This window comes from Ahaetulla prasina, chromosome 1 (assembly GCF_028640845.1).
Source record: "Ahaetulla prasina isolate Xishuangbanna chromosome 1, ASM2864084v1, whole genome shotgun sequence".
Taxonomy (NCBI): Eukaryota; Metazoa; Chordata; class Lepidosauria; order Squamata; family Colubridae; genus Ahaetulla; species Ahaetulla prasina.
The window spans coordinates 72714883-72731720 of NC_080539.1; positions in this window are offsets into that span (position 1 = coordinate 72714883).

The following is a 16838-nucleotide window of genomic DNA, read 5'->3' on the forward strand; positions in this document are numbered from 1 at the left end:
TTCCTCTTCAAAATCTTGGTGTGTCTTATACTCCAGTGGGTCTTATAGTCCGAAAAATACGGTAGTTATATAAAGGTTATTAGGTTATTGCAGGCAAGCCTTTCATGTTTTATCTCTTGCATGGCCATGCATATACATACGACCACAATTGAGCTGAAAATTTATGCTGCTAAGCGAGCAGAGAGCACCAAGCACGCCTCATTTCAGTCCTGAGCTACAAATATTCTCCTTTATTGATGTGAAATATATATTACTCCACTTCAAAATATACTCAATAAACATATTCCATGTGTAAGCCTTCCATTCTTTTGAGAGAAAGTCTAGGCATCTGTAGATATCAGGATTTACATGTCATGGTCCTCAAATGTGGGGGGAAGGGGGGAGGGGATGACTTCCCTCCAGTCAAGATCCGTTGGGAGTTTCTCTCCCCTTGGTACCTCCAAGAGGAATATAGTTATATTGTTGGAAGGAATAGGGCCATTTAAAACTTTTTATTTTTTGGTAGGATTAATACAAACTCATGGTCGATTGACTAATTTGATAGATGCTCCAGTGGCATGCATAGTGCTTCTTCCTCCAGTTTTTCCCCACCACCGATTGTTGAAGCAGATTAAGTTTAGGGTGACCAGCCCAAAGTCATTTGCTAAGTTTTCAGGGCTGAGGGTAAGCATGAATTCAGGCTTCCTTCCTCTGGATCTTAACCATGGTTAGAAATTTAATATATATTTTTTTTAAAAATCGTATCATTGGAAATTGCCATGGTTTGTCCTCAGATTTCAGCAGCAAGATTGTGAAAGTGTTGGAAATGCCAAAAAGTATTTTTGTGGTTGCATGCAACCCACTATTTCCCCACTGCTCTAATATAGTTTCCTCAACTGTTTAAAATCTTCCCAAGAGAGAAATAAGTATGAGGGTGTTATCTCAATAATCTTGTGGTACTTTAGTTTCAGCTGAGTATTTCACGATTCTGCCAGCTATGCATGTTTCCTCAGATAAAACGGCCGTTGCTAGGGAAAGTTACTTTTATCCATTACTGATTTTAATTAATTTTTTACAAGGGTTTTTTTTTTTTACAAGGGAGACAAAAGATGTCTCACAAAGCCAAAATACAATAAATAACATTTGGATACAGTAATAGAAGAGAAAAAAAACCCAGAACTTCCAGGGGCTGGGGTGGGGGGAGAGGGGAAGAGGTAAAGGCCTTAAGGCCTCCAGCCAACAGCTATTCTTGACTAAAATGCATATGATCTACATATCTCAGGCATAAACTTTGTGGCCAGCTACTAATTTCCTAGTGTTTGAGTTAATCTAGCAATTTTGTCTGCCTGGAAGCAGATGGAAATATTTTGTTGTTTTTCCTGTCAGTTCATCCTCAAGGTAAGCAGTACTTGTTGGAAGCTTGTAGAATGACCGGAGTTATTTGCTGCAAAAATCCAAAGGATGGCAGCTAAGAAATGTTAACATTTCTAATCCTAGCTTTTCCCTAGGTATTAAAACTCACACAGTATGTGTTGTTTAGTGAAAATACATTTAGAATTGAGCATTTTGAGATCATCTTCATTGAGTATATGGATGGCTATTTGTGAAGTTGGCATGAACTAAAAGTAGACTTACCTACGCATCTCTGCACAATGAATGATGCTACTTTGTATGTCATTGAGCTATTTGCCTAATTCTGCAATAATGATGATAAATGGCAATATCAGTTTTGGATTTGCAATTTATATTTCCAGCCCAGCCTTCTAAACCTTTTAAACAAGGCTGTGAACAAATCTTTCATATGATTGCATCTCCAGTTCCCTTTTCTTTCCACCAACATCTGTTTCAATTTTCAATTAATATGGTAAATTGGGAACATTGTGTTTGTTTTAACACAATGGGATTCCTTAATTCCAAGTTTTCGTGATTATTTTCCTAATAGCTAATTTTATATGCTAGGCATTAGAAATGTTTTAAGGTGCTAGGCGCCAAACAAACAAACAAGATAGCAACCCTCAGAAGAGTTCAGTTCAGTGTTCTTACTGCAAAATCTGGCAGCATTATTTGTCTGAAGTGATACATCAATTAAGTTTATTCCAGTTTTGAACTAGATATTTTTTCCTTCAAGTTTCACCATGCAGAGACACCAGATAATTTTCCACATTTTATCTCATAGTGCCTTCTTGCCATAAACAGTCACACTGTTAAAAATTAGAATTCTTACTTTGGAAATATTGAAAAAGTGTTGAACATTCATAACTTATTTTCAGCACATCACAAAGTTTCTTAAGAATATCACCTGATATCACCACCAATATCAGGAAACATCCACTATTCTTTAGGTCTGGAGTGGAGATGACTTCTGACGTATAACTAGAAGTGTCATTTGCCAAAAACTGATAGGAAGAGAGCTGATCCATGAATGATTCAGGGGACCTCTGCTCTTTTGTCAAGCAGCTTCGCCCACCCCCACCACCCCGGCCCCACTCATGGATCATAAGGTAGGGAAAAGATTGCTTCATAAAGTTGAAGAGCTCCCTGTTTTACCAGGGAGCTGGGGAATTCTGGGAGTTGGAGTTCATATATTTCAAAATGGCAAAGTTTGAAAAACACTGGCTAAATGATCTCTAAGGTTTCTCCTCATCTGTATATTCTATGATTCTACAACTGGAGAAAGTTGGAAGAGGCACTGCAATGACAAACTCAGGAGCAATAGCAAGGGAGGTGGAGTAGCAATGGCAACATGGGCCCTTCCTGCCTGTCAGCCTATGTTCATTCCTACTGGCTCACATTGGGAGTCTGCTGAAAGCAAACCTAAAAAGGGAGCCAGTCTAAGGTAGTGGTTAAGGCTAGAAACTGGGAGACTAAGTTCTAGTCTGGCCTTAAATATGAAGTAAGCTGGGTGAGCCAGTCACTTCCCTTCAGCTCTAGGAAGTAGAGAATGGCAAATCATTTTCAAAACATTACCAAGAAAACTGCAGTCATCTAGAAGTCACCAGGAATCAGCACTACCTTAAAGGAGCTACAACAAAAGAAGACTTACAAAGCCCAGATATAATCCTTGCAGGTATTGAACACACTGTCCCAATGCTCTTAGCTGCACAAGCAGCCAAGCCATGTATACCATTATCCCAGTCTGGTGCATTGTATGCTGTTAGTGTTTACAAAAAGAGTGAAACAGCTATTAGCAGAGTTTCTTTGGCTACATGCTCTGAAACTATTGCCAAACATTCTGACATGCTCCAAAGTGGGACTATTTGGAAGCTCCCCTTATGTGCTTAGAATTGATAGATAATGGACTTCCAGTAAGGACACAGTGAATTGCAGATGCCCCTGAAGAAATGGGGCTGACTCTGTGACTGAAATTTCCCGTGAAATGTCTCAGAAGAAAGGAGACACCATGAGATCACCCACATATGCTCTGTATAGCAGCTCCTCATGAGAGTAGCTGGAAGATGCCTTGGTTATTTCCATCTCTCTTCCCCCTCCTCTCCCCTCCCCTCCCCTCCCCTTCAGTCTCCTCTCTCAATTCCACTTCTCTGCCTCCCAATTGCCACAGCCTTCATCAGGTTAGTGTGAATGAGGGCATGGAGCACAGCTATTTCCCTGATACTTTTTTGCTTTTCCTTAATATGTCTAATCATGCATATCTGTGATGGAATATGCAACTGAAGGAGGAGTGGCGGTAAATTTTGGCAACAGCACCATGCTATTAATAGCCCAGGGACGAGCCAACATATTCATGAGAGGAACCCAAAACAAGAGACTACACAGTCCTGAACTGGATGAAGGAAGGAGGAAAAAGTTTGGGGTAGCCTCACCCTAGAATATCCAAGGGTATATCTATTAGGTTAGTAGGATATAGCTTTAGTCTGGCTAGATTCTGTCTATTAGATGAAAGCAAATGAAGAATGGACTTGATTGGATCTCACGATGTTTTCTTTGGGCTTAGGACTGACAGTGTCTGAAGGGACTAGTGATTCATGAAGCTTTGCTGCTGAGTGCTGACTCGTGAGATACCAGATACTTTCTGGAAGGAATAAGCAGAGACTGTATTCCCACAAATGATCTGTTGACCTGCTGGAATTATTGGAAAGAAGAATTCCTTGAGTCAATGGCTGATTGTGTTACACATATTGTGGGAACTGGAGCATTTCATTGATGTCAGATAGAACAATCCTTAACCAATCAGATGGTCATTTGCGAGAGATTAGACTAAGGCTGAACTCTCTCTCCATTATCTCTTTTCCTTTGGAGATGATCTTCCCTGGAGTCTTACTGATGTCCACAGAAGATCCAACAGCTATATACCCATCCTTTCTGGTCAATTCAAAGATGATATTTTATGGGTGGATCAAAATTGGCATAGAATTTTCTCAATATAGAGCTCTTTCACTCCTTGAACAAGTGATACCTAGATTACTCCTGAAGTGCACCAGTCTTAAAATGGCATCAATAATTTTCCACTCATTGTTTTCATGGTGGTGGGTTTCCAGGGACTGGAGGGCTTTTCTGTGATTGGTAGTTTTCAGATATCCAACGATTCTGAAGTCCATTCCTTCTGTTGCGATAACCAAAAGAAACCAAAGATCCAAAGATTGTTACAGACACTGCCTAGTTAGTACCCAGAACACACCTACCAATTGAAGACATGGTCTCACGATTTCTCTGCATAATGTTAACTAGGAAAGGATCACGTTTTCCAGTTAACAACTCTGCTGTTACATTGTATTCAGTTTGGGAAGCTTTTTTAAAGCGAGTCCACAGATTAGTCTCCGTGCCTTATCCCCAGTAATGGAATATTGCTTATTCTCAGAAATACAATCCCTCGTGAGCTATTTATTTAAAATGTGGAGACATAACTGAAACAACAGAAAATAGCATAAAGGGCCTCTGAAGGCACTTTATTTTCTGAATCTGCTCACTGATCTTCAAATACCTGATGACGGGTCTGAGATTTATCCAGTGATCTTTTAAGTTTGCTGCTTTTGTGCTGCTCCAAACCGGAAAATGCTCTTGGAAGGACTCCTAGAAGCTCAGAAGTGGGTCATGCTTGAGACTTTTGGAGTGGAACTTGAGAAAGGGTTCTTTGCAGGTTTTATTTTATTTTAACTCTCTGTGGCAAATAATGGGTATGTTAGGGATGTGGAGAGAACATGAAAGGATTCTACTATGCCTGGAACAGACGGAATCAAGTGACCATGTCTCCAATCTGTGCTCCAGGAGATGATATAGGTAACGAAACATGATGCATCTTGGCAATAGCTTGTCACACTGATGCTTTTTGCAAAGTTGTTATAATGTTTGTTGGCTGAGCATGTCCATACCACTTCCTCCCCCCTCTCTCCTGGACAATCTGTTTTTGAAAGTAGCACAAGAAATGGGCACAAGCTGCATTTCTTATCCCATGAACAATTGCTGCAAAGGATCAGCTGAGGCATAATTTGGAGCCAAGTGGTTCTAATTGGTTCATTTGGTTAGAATGCACCATTACAGGTTCAATCTGCCCACAGCCTGGATCCTGACTGGCTGAAGGTTAACTCAGCCTTCCATCCTTCCCAGATCGGTAAAATGAGGACCCAGATTGTTGGGAGCGATATGCTGGCTCTGTAAACCGCTTAGAGAGAGCTGTAAAGCACTCTGAAGCAGTGTATAAGTCTAAGTGCTATTGTTATTGCATTACCACCAGTATTACATTATAATACTGGTCCTTCTTTGGTACATCACGTGTCCTTCTTTGGTACATCCAAATAGTAATGATTGAAGGCCTCTTGTTCAGGTATTGCCAGTTTACCCAAATCCAACAGTAGTTTACCACTGTTATACATAGTTGGATGAATTCACACAGTAAGCATTTTCTAGACATCCCTACGGCACAGCTTTTCTGCAGCATTTCACAGGGCATCGGTTAATGTTTGGACCAGCGCTGAGTATCCCTGGGGGAAGCCATTTCCCAGTTTTCCCCTTCCTTTGAACTACAGTTTTTTCGGAGATAGAAACCATCCATATTTTCAACTAAATGACAAGATGGATGGCAAATTCTGCAAGGAAAAAGAATGGACTATAGAAAATGTGATCCGCTTGTCAGTCAGTGGGCTACCATTTCTAGTGCTGCTCTCATGTACTCTCCCCATAACCCATAAGTCCTTCTAATACTTCTTCTCAGCTTTCCCACCAGGTCTGTCTCCCTCTCGCTTTCTCTTGTATAACTTTTCCTCTCCTACTCCCTTTGTGATTGCCCTCCTTTTTTTTTTAAACCAGGCAGCAACAGATATATTTTTTAAAACGGAGAAGTATTGGGGACAGAGCCAAACCGCAGTCATGCCTGGCATCTAGATTTCCACCATGTACTTTTTCCATGCCCTCTAGAACACTGAAGAACCTGCAGATTTCCCTTACAGCGGGATTAACTTTTTCTGAAATATTGTGATTAAGAAAGCCTCAAAGAGGTTATGTTTGGGGGGCAGTTCTAAGTCTGTGCTCTCTCATCCAGTCTTAATGGTGCTATTTGCACTATCAGAGATTCAAAGGAGGAACTGATCTGTAGCTTTCCTTAACATGACAGCATATTGGATGCATCCAAGGCTTCTGCTTGGAAAAATGCTTTATTGTTATTTCTTCCGCACATTTGGAGAAATGTTTCCCTTCCTGGCTTTTGCTTCTTCCTTCCTTGCTCTTCACTCATCAAAACTTCTTTAATCACTTTTTTTCAATCTGACTGTACAGATAGTTTTGAGTTCCAAATTTCTCCTTCTTTCCTTCCATCTTTCCCATTACTATTAATTTATTTGCAGCAATTTTATTTTGCTTGTCTACAAAAATATGCAGCAAAAATATGCCGCTAACACCACGGCTTATGATTTAAAACCTTGTCCTTGGACTATCTTTTTTCTTATAAATCCTCTCTGCCAAAACACATGTGAATTTCCATATATTACCAGTGCAACTGTAGGAATAAAAGTCATTTTCCAGAGGAATGTTATGGGAATGGTATGCATAATGGTATGCACTACATTTCAACCAACTGCCCTCAAGTTGGTAGACTCTCAGGGTGGAAGAGATGCCTTCAAAGCAGGAGTGAAAGAAAGAGAATAGGGATTGGGTGTCCCAATACACTTCAGTGTGGTAATAATGAACTTGAAAACCGCATTCATCAGATGCCCAGTCTCTTTTTAATTTTTTAATTTTTCTTTTAGGCATTCTTTGAAAACAAAAATGGCTCCTGGTTATACTTCAAATCATGACTGAAGACAAGAGGTAATCTTGTCTCCAAAACTCTTGTCTCCCAAACCCAGTTCTTACTGAATGGTCAAGCTCTATTCATAAAAATTGTACCATTTAACTAAATAAGAGCACCCATGATATGGAACAAATTCATGCATTGATTCCCAAAAAATATGTTTGCATATTATATTCAACATATCAGAAAAAGATAGAACATGAAGAGCAAAATCCCCACTGTTTCCATACAACTAACACATATTTTCCTTTTCCTAAGAATGAATATGTAAGCCACAGTGGCAACCCTTTTTATGAAGGTTCTTGAAGTTTGAAGAACGGATGGTTTGAACAATACCATTGAGTATCCCAGGTTTTGGTTGTTTTGTTGCACAATATAATTTAAAATTGAAAGTCCTAAATAAGATAGATAGATAGATAGATAGATAGATAGATAGATAGATAGATAGATATATTTAGAGACTATGAAGAAAATAGCAAAAAGGATATTTTCCCTACATGCTTCAGTTCCTAAACTTTCAGAAGCAGTTTGAATTGTCTTCACTTCTGCTGACTAGAAACAAAGAGAACAACTCATTTCTGCCTTCAGTTGTTATAGATCCTGCAATAACCTAAATTATTCCACTCCAAACTTAAGGGAAAGGAATGAAACCACACATTATTGCCAACTGCTGCTACCAAGCCAGGGAGTACCGATAATGAGATACCAGTAGAAGGTTTACAGAATTTGTCTGTAAAAACAGGAATGTCCGTAGATCAGTGACAAAACTTGTACTTTGAATGCAAAAAGCCCCTAGTTCAGTAGCATTTGCATTTTTAAAATATGGATTGCGGAAGCAATGTTGGGCGCAAGAGCGTAATGACATTTAACCTCAAGCAAGACAGATCCATATATTTATGAAGGCAATTAATTCATTGATTATCGTAATTAAATTTAGATACCATCCATCTTGCTATCCAAAACTGTTATGGGCTACAGAATGATATGGCTGATATTCCACCACCAGAAGAAATTTTGTTTTTTGTCCAAACAAATTGCCTACACCTCTGCTGCTTGGGGTAGTGGATCCATAGAAGCCTGATTTGGGTTGACTTCAATGTCCCTTTTGGTCCTTCCAAATTCTTTCGATATGGGCCCAGTTAATTATCTTGAGAATGATAAATGGCAATTGTTTATCCTTTAGCTGTGGTTCCTTCTGAACTTTGAACTAGGGAAGCAGGAAAGCCTAGAAATATCACTAGTCTAAACAGTGTTCACCCATGACAAAACGGCCTCTAGGATACTTCACCAATTCAGGGGACAGCTTGGCTATTTATTGTATCGTATTTGTAAACATTCCTCACCAGCTAACAGCTAATACTCTAAGTGCAACTTAAATTTACTTCCCAGCACTTCTACCCTGATCTCAAGATAAACAGGTAAAAATTACTAATATATAATGATGGACAATGCTTCCGCTTGTACTTGCTTTAGGATTGAATAGAAAGGTTGCTCAGCTGGGTACAGAAGAACATTTAGGGGGGTTCACAGTACGACTTGTGATCCTGGTCACTTAGCTGCTTATGCAAAATAGCTTCAATGACTCAGTCAATGTTAAACAGGCAATCTGGGATCTTGGAACTAAGCTAACATCTCAACAGGCAGCCAGTACCTGTATATCCTAGAGAAGATAAGGTCAAAATGAGGGCTCATGGTTCCTTTTCTAAGGTATGGTAATTTTCTTAATAACTCACCAGCAATATTTAAACATAAACATAAAAGGCTTACATATTCATTCTTAGAAAAAGGAAATGTGTGGTGGTTGTACAGAAGCAATGGAGACTTTGCTCTTCATGTTCTGTCTCATTTTCTGATGTTTTCAACTTGCATATAATATGTGAGCATAAATTTTGGAATCAATGAATGAATCTGGTCCACGTCATGGATGTTCTTATTTAGCTAAATTTGTTTACATTTACATTTATGTAATGGTACCATCTTTACTGCGGAACTTGACCATTCAGTAAGAACTGAGCTTTGGAGATAATATAACCAAGAATAGGGTGAAAACAGATTTAATCGATGTGACTAGCTGGTTTTTGTCTCTTTCTTTTTAAGCTGCTATTTGTGAAGGGATTTTGCTTTTGATTAGACACAGATATTGGCCTCTGCACTTTATTCCTGATCAAAATAGCAATAGCACATACACTTACATACCACTTCACAGTGCTTTATAGCCCTTTCTAAACAGTTTACAGAGTCAGCATTTTGTCACCAACAATCTGGGTTCTCATTTTATCGATCTCAGAAGGATGGAAAGCTGAGTCAACCTTGAGCCTGTGAGAATTAAACTGCTGAACTGCTGTTCAGAAATTAATTTGATAATTAATTAATTAAATCAATCAATCAGCAGAATTAGCCTGCAATACTGAATTCTAACCACTGCACCAACATGGCTTCCCCTTACAGGTAGAGTAGAGTTAGAGGTGGGCTTCAGCAGGTTCTGACCAGTTCTAGAGAACCGGTAGTGGAAATTTTGAGTAGTTCGGAGAACCGGTAAATACCACCTCTGACTGGCCCTACCCCCATCTCTTCTCTGCCTCCCGAGTCCCAGCTGATCAGGAGGAAATGGAGATTTTTCAGTAAACTTCCCCTGGAGTCGCGCACTTCTGCACATGTGCGGATCACCCATGATGATATCATGGCGGGTGGCCGGAATCTCCCGCCTGTTGTACTACTGGTTCTATGGAACCAGACAGAACTGGGAGCAACCCATCACCGAACCTTCCCCTGCCATGCCCACCAAGCCACGCCCACAGAACTGGTAGTAACATTTTTTGAATCCCACCACTGAGTGGACAGTATTATTGTTACTTGCACAATGCATTCAGTTTTGAACCAGTGCTGCCATGTTTTTGTGCAAATTAAACACTTTTGAATTCCCTATGAATGTTCATATAGATTTTAAAAAAGTAAAAGCTGATGCCTGGGAGGGAATGAACCTTACCTGGAATAAATATGAAATTATAGCGAATTAAACTACCATAATTTATTTGCTGGCAGTGGAAACCCACATATTCTTCTAGATCACACCTATAGACTGTGCTGTGAAAGATTTTGATATTCTACCATTCATTCATTTTCTTTAATCATCCTTCTGCTATAATACTTTACAACCAGAAAAAAATCCTGGTTTTATTTAAGTGGTGCTTCTTTGCCATTCTAGCTGATCTTCCAACTCACCAGCTTTTATCTTAGGCTTCTTGCTTGTCTCCCCCTTCTTTGCTTCTTACCAGAAGTGCCCCTTGTCATGTGAGCTGGCAGACTGCAAAGGCTAGCCTTGAGCATAGTTTCTATTTATAGGAATGCATCTGAGCTCCACACATTATTCTTAGAAAATAAAATGTTGATTAGATGGGGGACTAGATTGGGAAGGATAGCGGTTAGTACTGTTGCCAATTTGCTTTCTGATGAAAATCCATTTTCACACTTGCCATTATTTTATGAACAAAAATGCTTCAGTTGGAGGCTGCCATTTTGTAAGAATCCTTATCCTAAACTCCAAATCCCAGATGTGATCCACAAGCAGATACATATTTTCATCCTGATCAAAGAGAGGAGTTTCTGAAAGTGAGCAAACCTAGGACTTAGTAGTTTCAAAATATTTCCATGGCTTTGTTTAGAGAAAGCACATGGAGCAATTTTCAAGGCATCGCCCATATGGGTGTGATCAAACTAGCTTGCTGAAATACAGCCCCAGAAACAATAATTATTTTAGTGTTTTGGGTTTCCTCACATACTTCCTCGGCTCTGTTATTTGAATATGACCTAATCAAAATGATTTAAACCATTGCCTTCTCTTAGCTTGGCCTGATGGGAAGAAATGACAACTGAATAAATTTTTCATTCTCTACATTACAGAATACTTAGTGCTTGATAAACAATATATCTATTTTTTTTTAAATCCTAATAAATTTAAGGTCCAAAAGATACATGAAGGTGCCCCTCACCTTCATGTAATGGCATAGTAATAGCATTAAGTATACCTTAGAAACATAAGTTATGAGTGCTGCCAATTTGACTTCATGTTTTGGAAGTAGTAGAGAAACACAAATAATGGGAGCAGGGGTAAAATTTATTTATTTATTTATTTATTTATTAATCGAACTTATATACCGCGCCATCTCCCGTAGGACTCAGGGCGGTTCACAGGCATATTAAAACAGTACAATAAATAAACATTAAAACCCAATTAAAACTAGATAATATCATGGCCTGACCACTAAAAAATAAAAAACCTATAAAAACCCCATTAAGATATGCTAAAACCTTTTATCTTAGGCTAGTCCTGCACGCTGAAACAATAGCGTCTTCAGTTCCCGTCTGAAGGTCCGGAGGTCGGGTAGTTGTCGTAATACCTGGAGGGAGCTCGTTCCACAGGGCTGGTGCCACCACAGAGAAGGCCCTCCCCCTGGGGGCCGCCAACCTACACTGTTTGGTCGACGGCACCCTGAGGAGGCCCACTCTGTGGGAGCGCACAGGTCGTTGGGAGGCAATTGGCGGCAGAAGGCGGTCTCGAAGGTATCCCGGTCCTAAGCCATGGAGTAAATTCACTTACCTTCGCTACCGGTTCGCAAATGTGAGCACGCGTGCCTCCTCCACGCATGTGCGAACAGTCAAAAACTGGATGTGATGACGTCTGGGTGGGAGGGTGGAGCCTCCTGCTGCCGGTGCTACTGGTTCGGTTGAACCGGCTGAATTTCACCACTGAATGGGAGGACTGAACAATTATGATTGTGTATATAGATGCTTGCTCCTGGGGAGGAAAGTCCTATAGACTTGCTATCAGTGACTGATAGATGGAATTTTATTCCATAGATATACTAGTGTCAAGAAAACAGAGCATTAAACTTCACTAGTCAACAAAAGTACAAGAGCCCAATAGGTACTAAAAGTGCAAAATAGTGCTAACATAGTGTTTTTGTAGGACTGTGCATATGAAGTAGCCAAACAAAAGACAAGATAATGCCAAGGAGTGACATATCCCCAAATTACTCAATGATATATTGGCAGTCAAAGCAAAAAAAAGGTTCTAATCGGCCATAAACCTCAGAAGATCACGTACATGCTTCTAACCAGAATTTGCCAAATGAGAAATTAATGAAGAAACTAGAGTGTCAGTAAAATTTATCCCTATTGTTTTAGCTTATTATGGGCGAAGATACTGTTAATGGCTTTCAGAAATTATAGAAAGAAGACAAAATGTAGACCGCAAGTTGAACTTGACTAACTGTGTGATGCAGCTGCTAAAAGACAAATGTTGGTTTGGATTGTATTAATAGGAACATAGAGCCTGCATCATAGGAAGTACTAATCACTTCCTTGCCTTGATCAAGCCCCATTTGCAATATTGTGGGTTTTAGCACCACAGCCTAGGAAAGATATCAAACCCTGGAGTGAATTCAAAGGAGGACTACCATGATGGTCAGGGAAGTGGAAACCTGTTCAAGGAATAGTTAAAGAAATTGAGTACAGGTAGTCCTTGACTTACAACAATTCAAAGTTACAACGGCATTGAAAAATATGACTTATGGCCATTTTTCACAGTTATGACCTTTGCAGCATCCCCATGATCAAAATTCAGCTTGTTGGTTCATATTTATGACCGTTGCTGCATCCCAAGATCATGTGATTCCCCTTTTGCGACTTTCAGATCAACAGAGTCAATGGGGAAGCCAGATTCACTTAACAACTGGTTACTAACTTATCAAATGCAGTGATTCACTTAACAACGGTGGCGAGAAAAGTTGTAAAGTGGGGCAAAACTCACTTAACCAATGTCTCACTTAACAACAGAAGTTTTGGATTCAATTGTGGTCGCAAGTCGACGACTACCTTTACTGAAAAAAAAAAAAGGAAATGCAATAGACAGTTTCAAATACGGATGTGCAAAGAAATCTTATAATGGAAAAACATATTGAATACTAGCAGAATCGGTGACTCAGTGGCTAAGACGCTGAGCTTGTCAATCGAAAGGTTGGCAGTTCAGCGGTTTGAATCCCTAGTGCCGCATAACGGGGTGGTCTCCCGTTAATTGTCTCAGTTTCTGCCAACCTAGCAGTTCGAAAACACATAAAAAATGCAAGTAGAAAAAATAGGGACCACCTTTGGTGGGAAGGCAACAGCGTTCTGTGAGCCTTTGGCATTTAGTCACGCTGGCCACATGACCCCAGAGATGTCTTCGGACAGTGCTTGCTCTTCGGCTTTGAAACGGAGAAGAGCATCGCCCCCTAGAGTCAGGAATGACTAGCACATATGTGCGAGGGGAACTTTTACCTTATTGAATACTATTATTGCTTTTATGAAGTTTCTTGCTTAGAGAGGACCTCCATTGCATGATGACTTTCCTTGGATCAGTGGAACTTGTTCTCTGAACCCCCATTTCATTTTCAGAGCTGGAAAGAATTTGGAAATAATGGGAAAGTCTTCACAGTTCTGCATTGAGCTAATTGCATTTCCCAACAAAGTTTCAGGAGCCAGAGTGTTATGGACTAAGACTAGAAGAGCCAGGTTTAAGGTTACACTGAGTCACAAAAACCCTCTAAGTTACCTTGGACCGGTCACTTTCTCTCAGCTCAGCTTGTCACTTGTGGGAAAAATTAGAGAACAGGCTGCTGCTGTATATACCACCTTGAGCTCTTGAAGGAAAAGTGGAGGATAATGATAATGATCTCTCTCACTTGATGCTACACTTGATATTTCTCACATGGATCAGGAATAAATCATTTCAGTACTGCTTCAATGGAGAGCTATTTTTATGCTTTGTGCCAACTGACATTCAGTTAAATTTGTGAGCAACTGTCATCAGCATTCTTCAGAAGTCCGACCTTGGCATCAGGAATTGCCAGAGACAGACATATGATAATGCAAGAAATATGACTGGAGGATAGCAGGGATTGCAAGCTCATCTAAAAAGCATCAACAACTAAGCCATGTCTTATGCCTTGTGCTGGATATTGCCCAAACCCGTTTGGGAAAAACAGAGTGCATGATAGCCTTTGCCCATAATATTAGTTCAGTTTCTTGAAGCTTTATTTACATTGCATTCCTCATCTGCCCACATCAGAGAAATATTGAACACTGATCCTCCCAAAATAAAACACACACACACATAAAATCTATAATGAACAAGATGGTTCTGCAGAGGTGATGCTACTCAAAATCTGATCTCCTTCTATAAGTACATATTTATGAGGATTTTGAATGGTTCCAAAGAGAAGGCAGTGAAAAGGATTGAGGTATAGAGTTCTTCATGAATTTGCTGGCAAAATCTTAAAAAAGCAGGTCTTGAAACAGTGGTGAAATCTAAATGTTTTTACTACCGGTTCTGTGGGTGTTGTTTGGTGGGCATGGCAGGGTAAGGATACTGCAAAATCTCCATTCCCACCCCACTCCTGGGGGAAGGATATTGCAAAATCTCCATTCCCACCCCACTCTGGGGCCAGCTAGAGATAATATTTGCCGGTTCTCCAAACTACTCAAAATTTCCTCTACCGGTTCTCCAGAACCTGTCAGAACCTGCTGGCTTTCACTCCTGCCTTGAAATGTGTTAGGAAAGGAACTGCTTTCTTCCCTTATCACATTTTTTGGTGGCATGTCTAGCAACATTGGGGAAAAAAAGAAAAAGTCATTAAGAAAATGAATCCTGTTGTAGACATATATATTGAAAAGAAAACAACAACAACATGGTAATACAAATCAGTTTTCCAGGGTGAAAAAGGCCTAACAAGAACAGTGACAAGTTCAGGTGGAAACATTAGACAAACTCCAAACTGAATGTAGAGAAGCACTCTTCTGTTTACACAGCAACTGTGAAGGCAATAAGATTTCTCTTTTTATTCTCTCTTAGAGAATGCAAATGGATAGGGTAGTTCTAAGACCACACATAATACTTTGGAAATAATTTCCAAGAAGAAACTGTTTTGAATTATTTTCTAAATTATTGCTGTAGCCTCTTGCCTTTATTTAACTGCCCATTTCAGTTTGTGAGGGAGAGAGAGCTTTCTTTGAGTTATTCCCAATTAAAAATAAATTATGGTTAACAGTGCTGCAGCTAAGACCATCATTATCTTTTTTCTCTCTGTAGAATGAACTCTTCCGAGAGCAATGTCGTTTGATGATCTCATATCTGGCTTTGCTGCCAAGAAAAAAGAAGATATATACTTTTGAATAACCAGAATAAAACAAAACTGGGGCAAAAAGTCACACAACAGTATTCAAACTTTCCATTTCTAGAGTTTTACAATTCTTTCTCTCTGGCAGTTAAGTTAGAAAGAGAGAAGAAGAAGATGAACAACATTTGTATTCAGTGTAAAACAACTTTTCTCCACACACAACACGATGGTTAAGCCTTTTAAACAGTGCAATGTCAAACCTACACCTAATTTGCATTAGTTTACAAAACATGAAAAAGATATAGTTTGCATGTGAATTGAATAGCATATTGTCATTTTTTTCAATTGTGAAACATAAAATTGTACATCAAATTTTAAGATATATGATTTTAATATGCCATTCTGTTGATTCTGGTGCCGATGGTTTTTGAGATTGTGTGCCTCTTTAGTGTTTTTAACAAAGAGGGGGAAATTACCCTGATAGGATGTGACAGGAAATGAACCTCAGAGTTGGAAAAATGCAGTATCTCAATGATACAGATGTTCGTTTCATGTGAGATGATGGGCTTTGATCTCACTGGACTGATAAACAAACCTGTCCCTTGGTTAGACTGCAACATGGAGCATTATTTTCCTGTTTCTCCATCATCAAGAGAAAGAAAGTGGGACAGAGGACAATTTTCATATAGTGAAACAAAGCAAGGGAGGGAAAGAGCAAGGCTACTGACCTTCTCCTTGACACCTAGTTTTCTGCATGCAAAGATTTATTTTGACTTTTGTTTTTATCTGGAGTCAGCCCATGCACACATTTATTATCTCAGTAAAAACTAGGTCAGACTAATGCCTACTGTAAAATACATTTTGGGCTAAGAAATAAGAAGGGCTGTGAAAGTTTTAGTGGAACCCAGCATAAGAGAAACAGGCCAGAACCCTTGTTGGAAGAACAGAAGTAGAATATGATGGGAAAGGGGGAAGAACTGCAATTCTTACCAGCTTGCCGTTAGCTTTCCACATTCCAACAATCAAAGGGTGATCTGTGTAATTAATACTATTTAGGCCAGTCTAATAACAGAGGGAAATGTCTCTTGTCAGCCCAGCTTTGCCCATTGGCCCTGATTTAGCAACATGAAAGCATTTTTTCCTGATTAAGCACTCATTGAAGGAGATAAAAGAGATGGCCATGAAATGTTTGCTTCAATGCGATGAAAGTAAAGGGATTGATAGAAATAAAAAAATAGAAGTGGGGGAGAAAGAAAAGAAACATTGATCTAGAGTAGCGAAGGTCCAGCAGATAAAGAGTCAAGGGTGCTTTGTCCAGAGGTATTCAGAAGACGAGTGTTTCAACAGAAGTGGTAGACATCACATTGGGGGAAACTACTTTGATACATTTTTTTAAAGAATAGAATAGAATAGAATAGAATAGAATAGAATAGAATAGAATAGAATAGAATAGAATTGAATTTTTA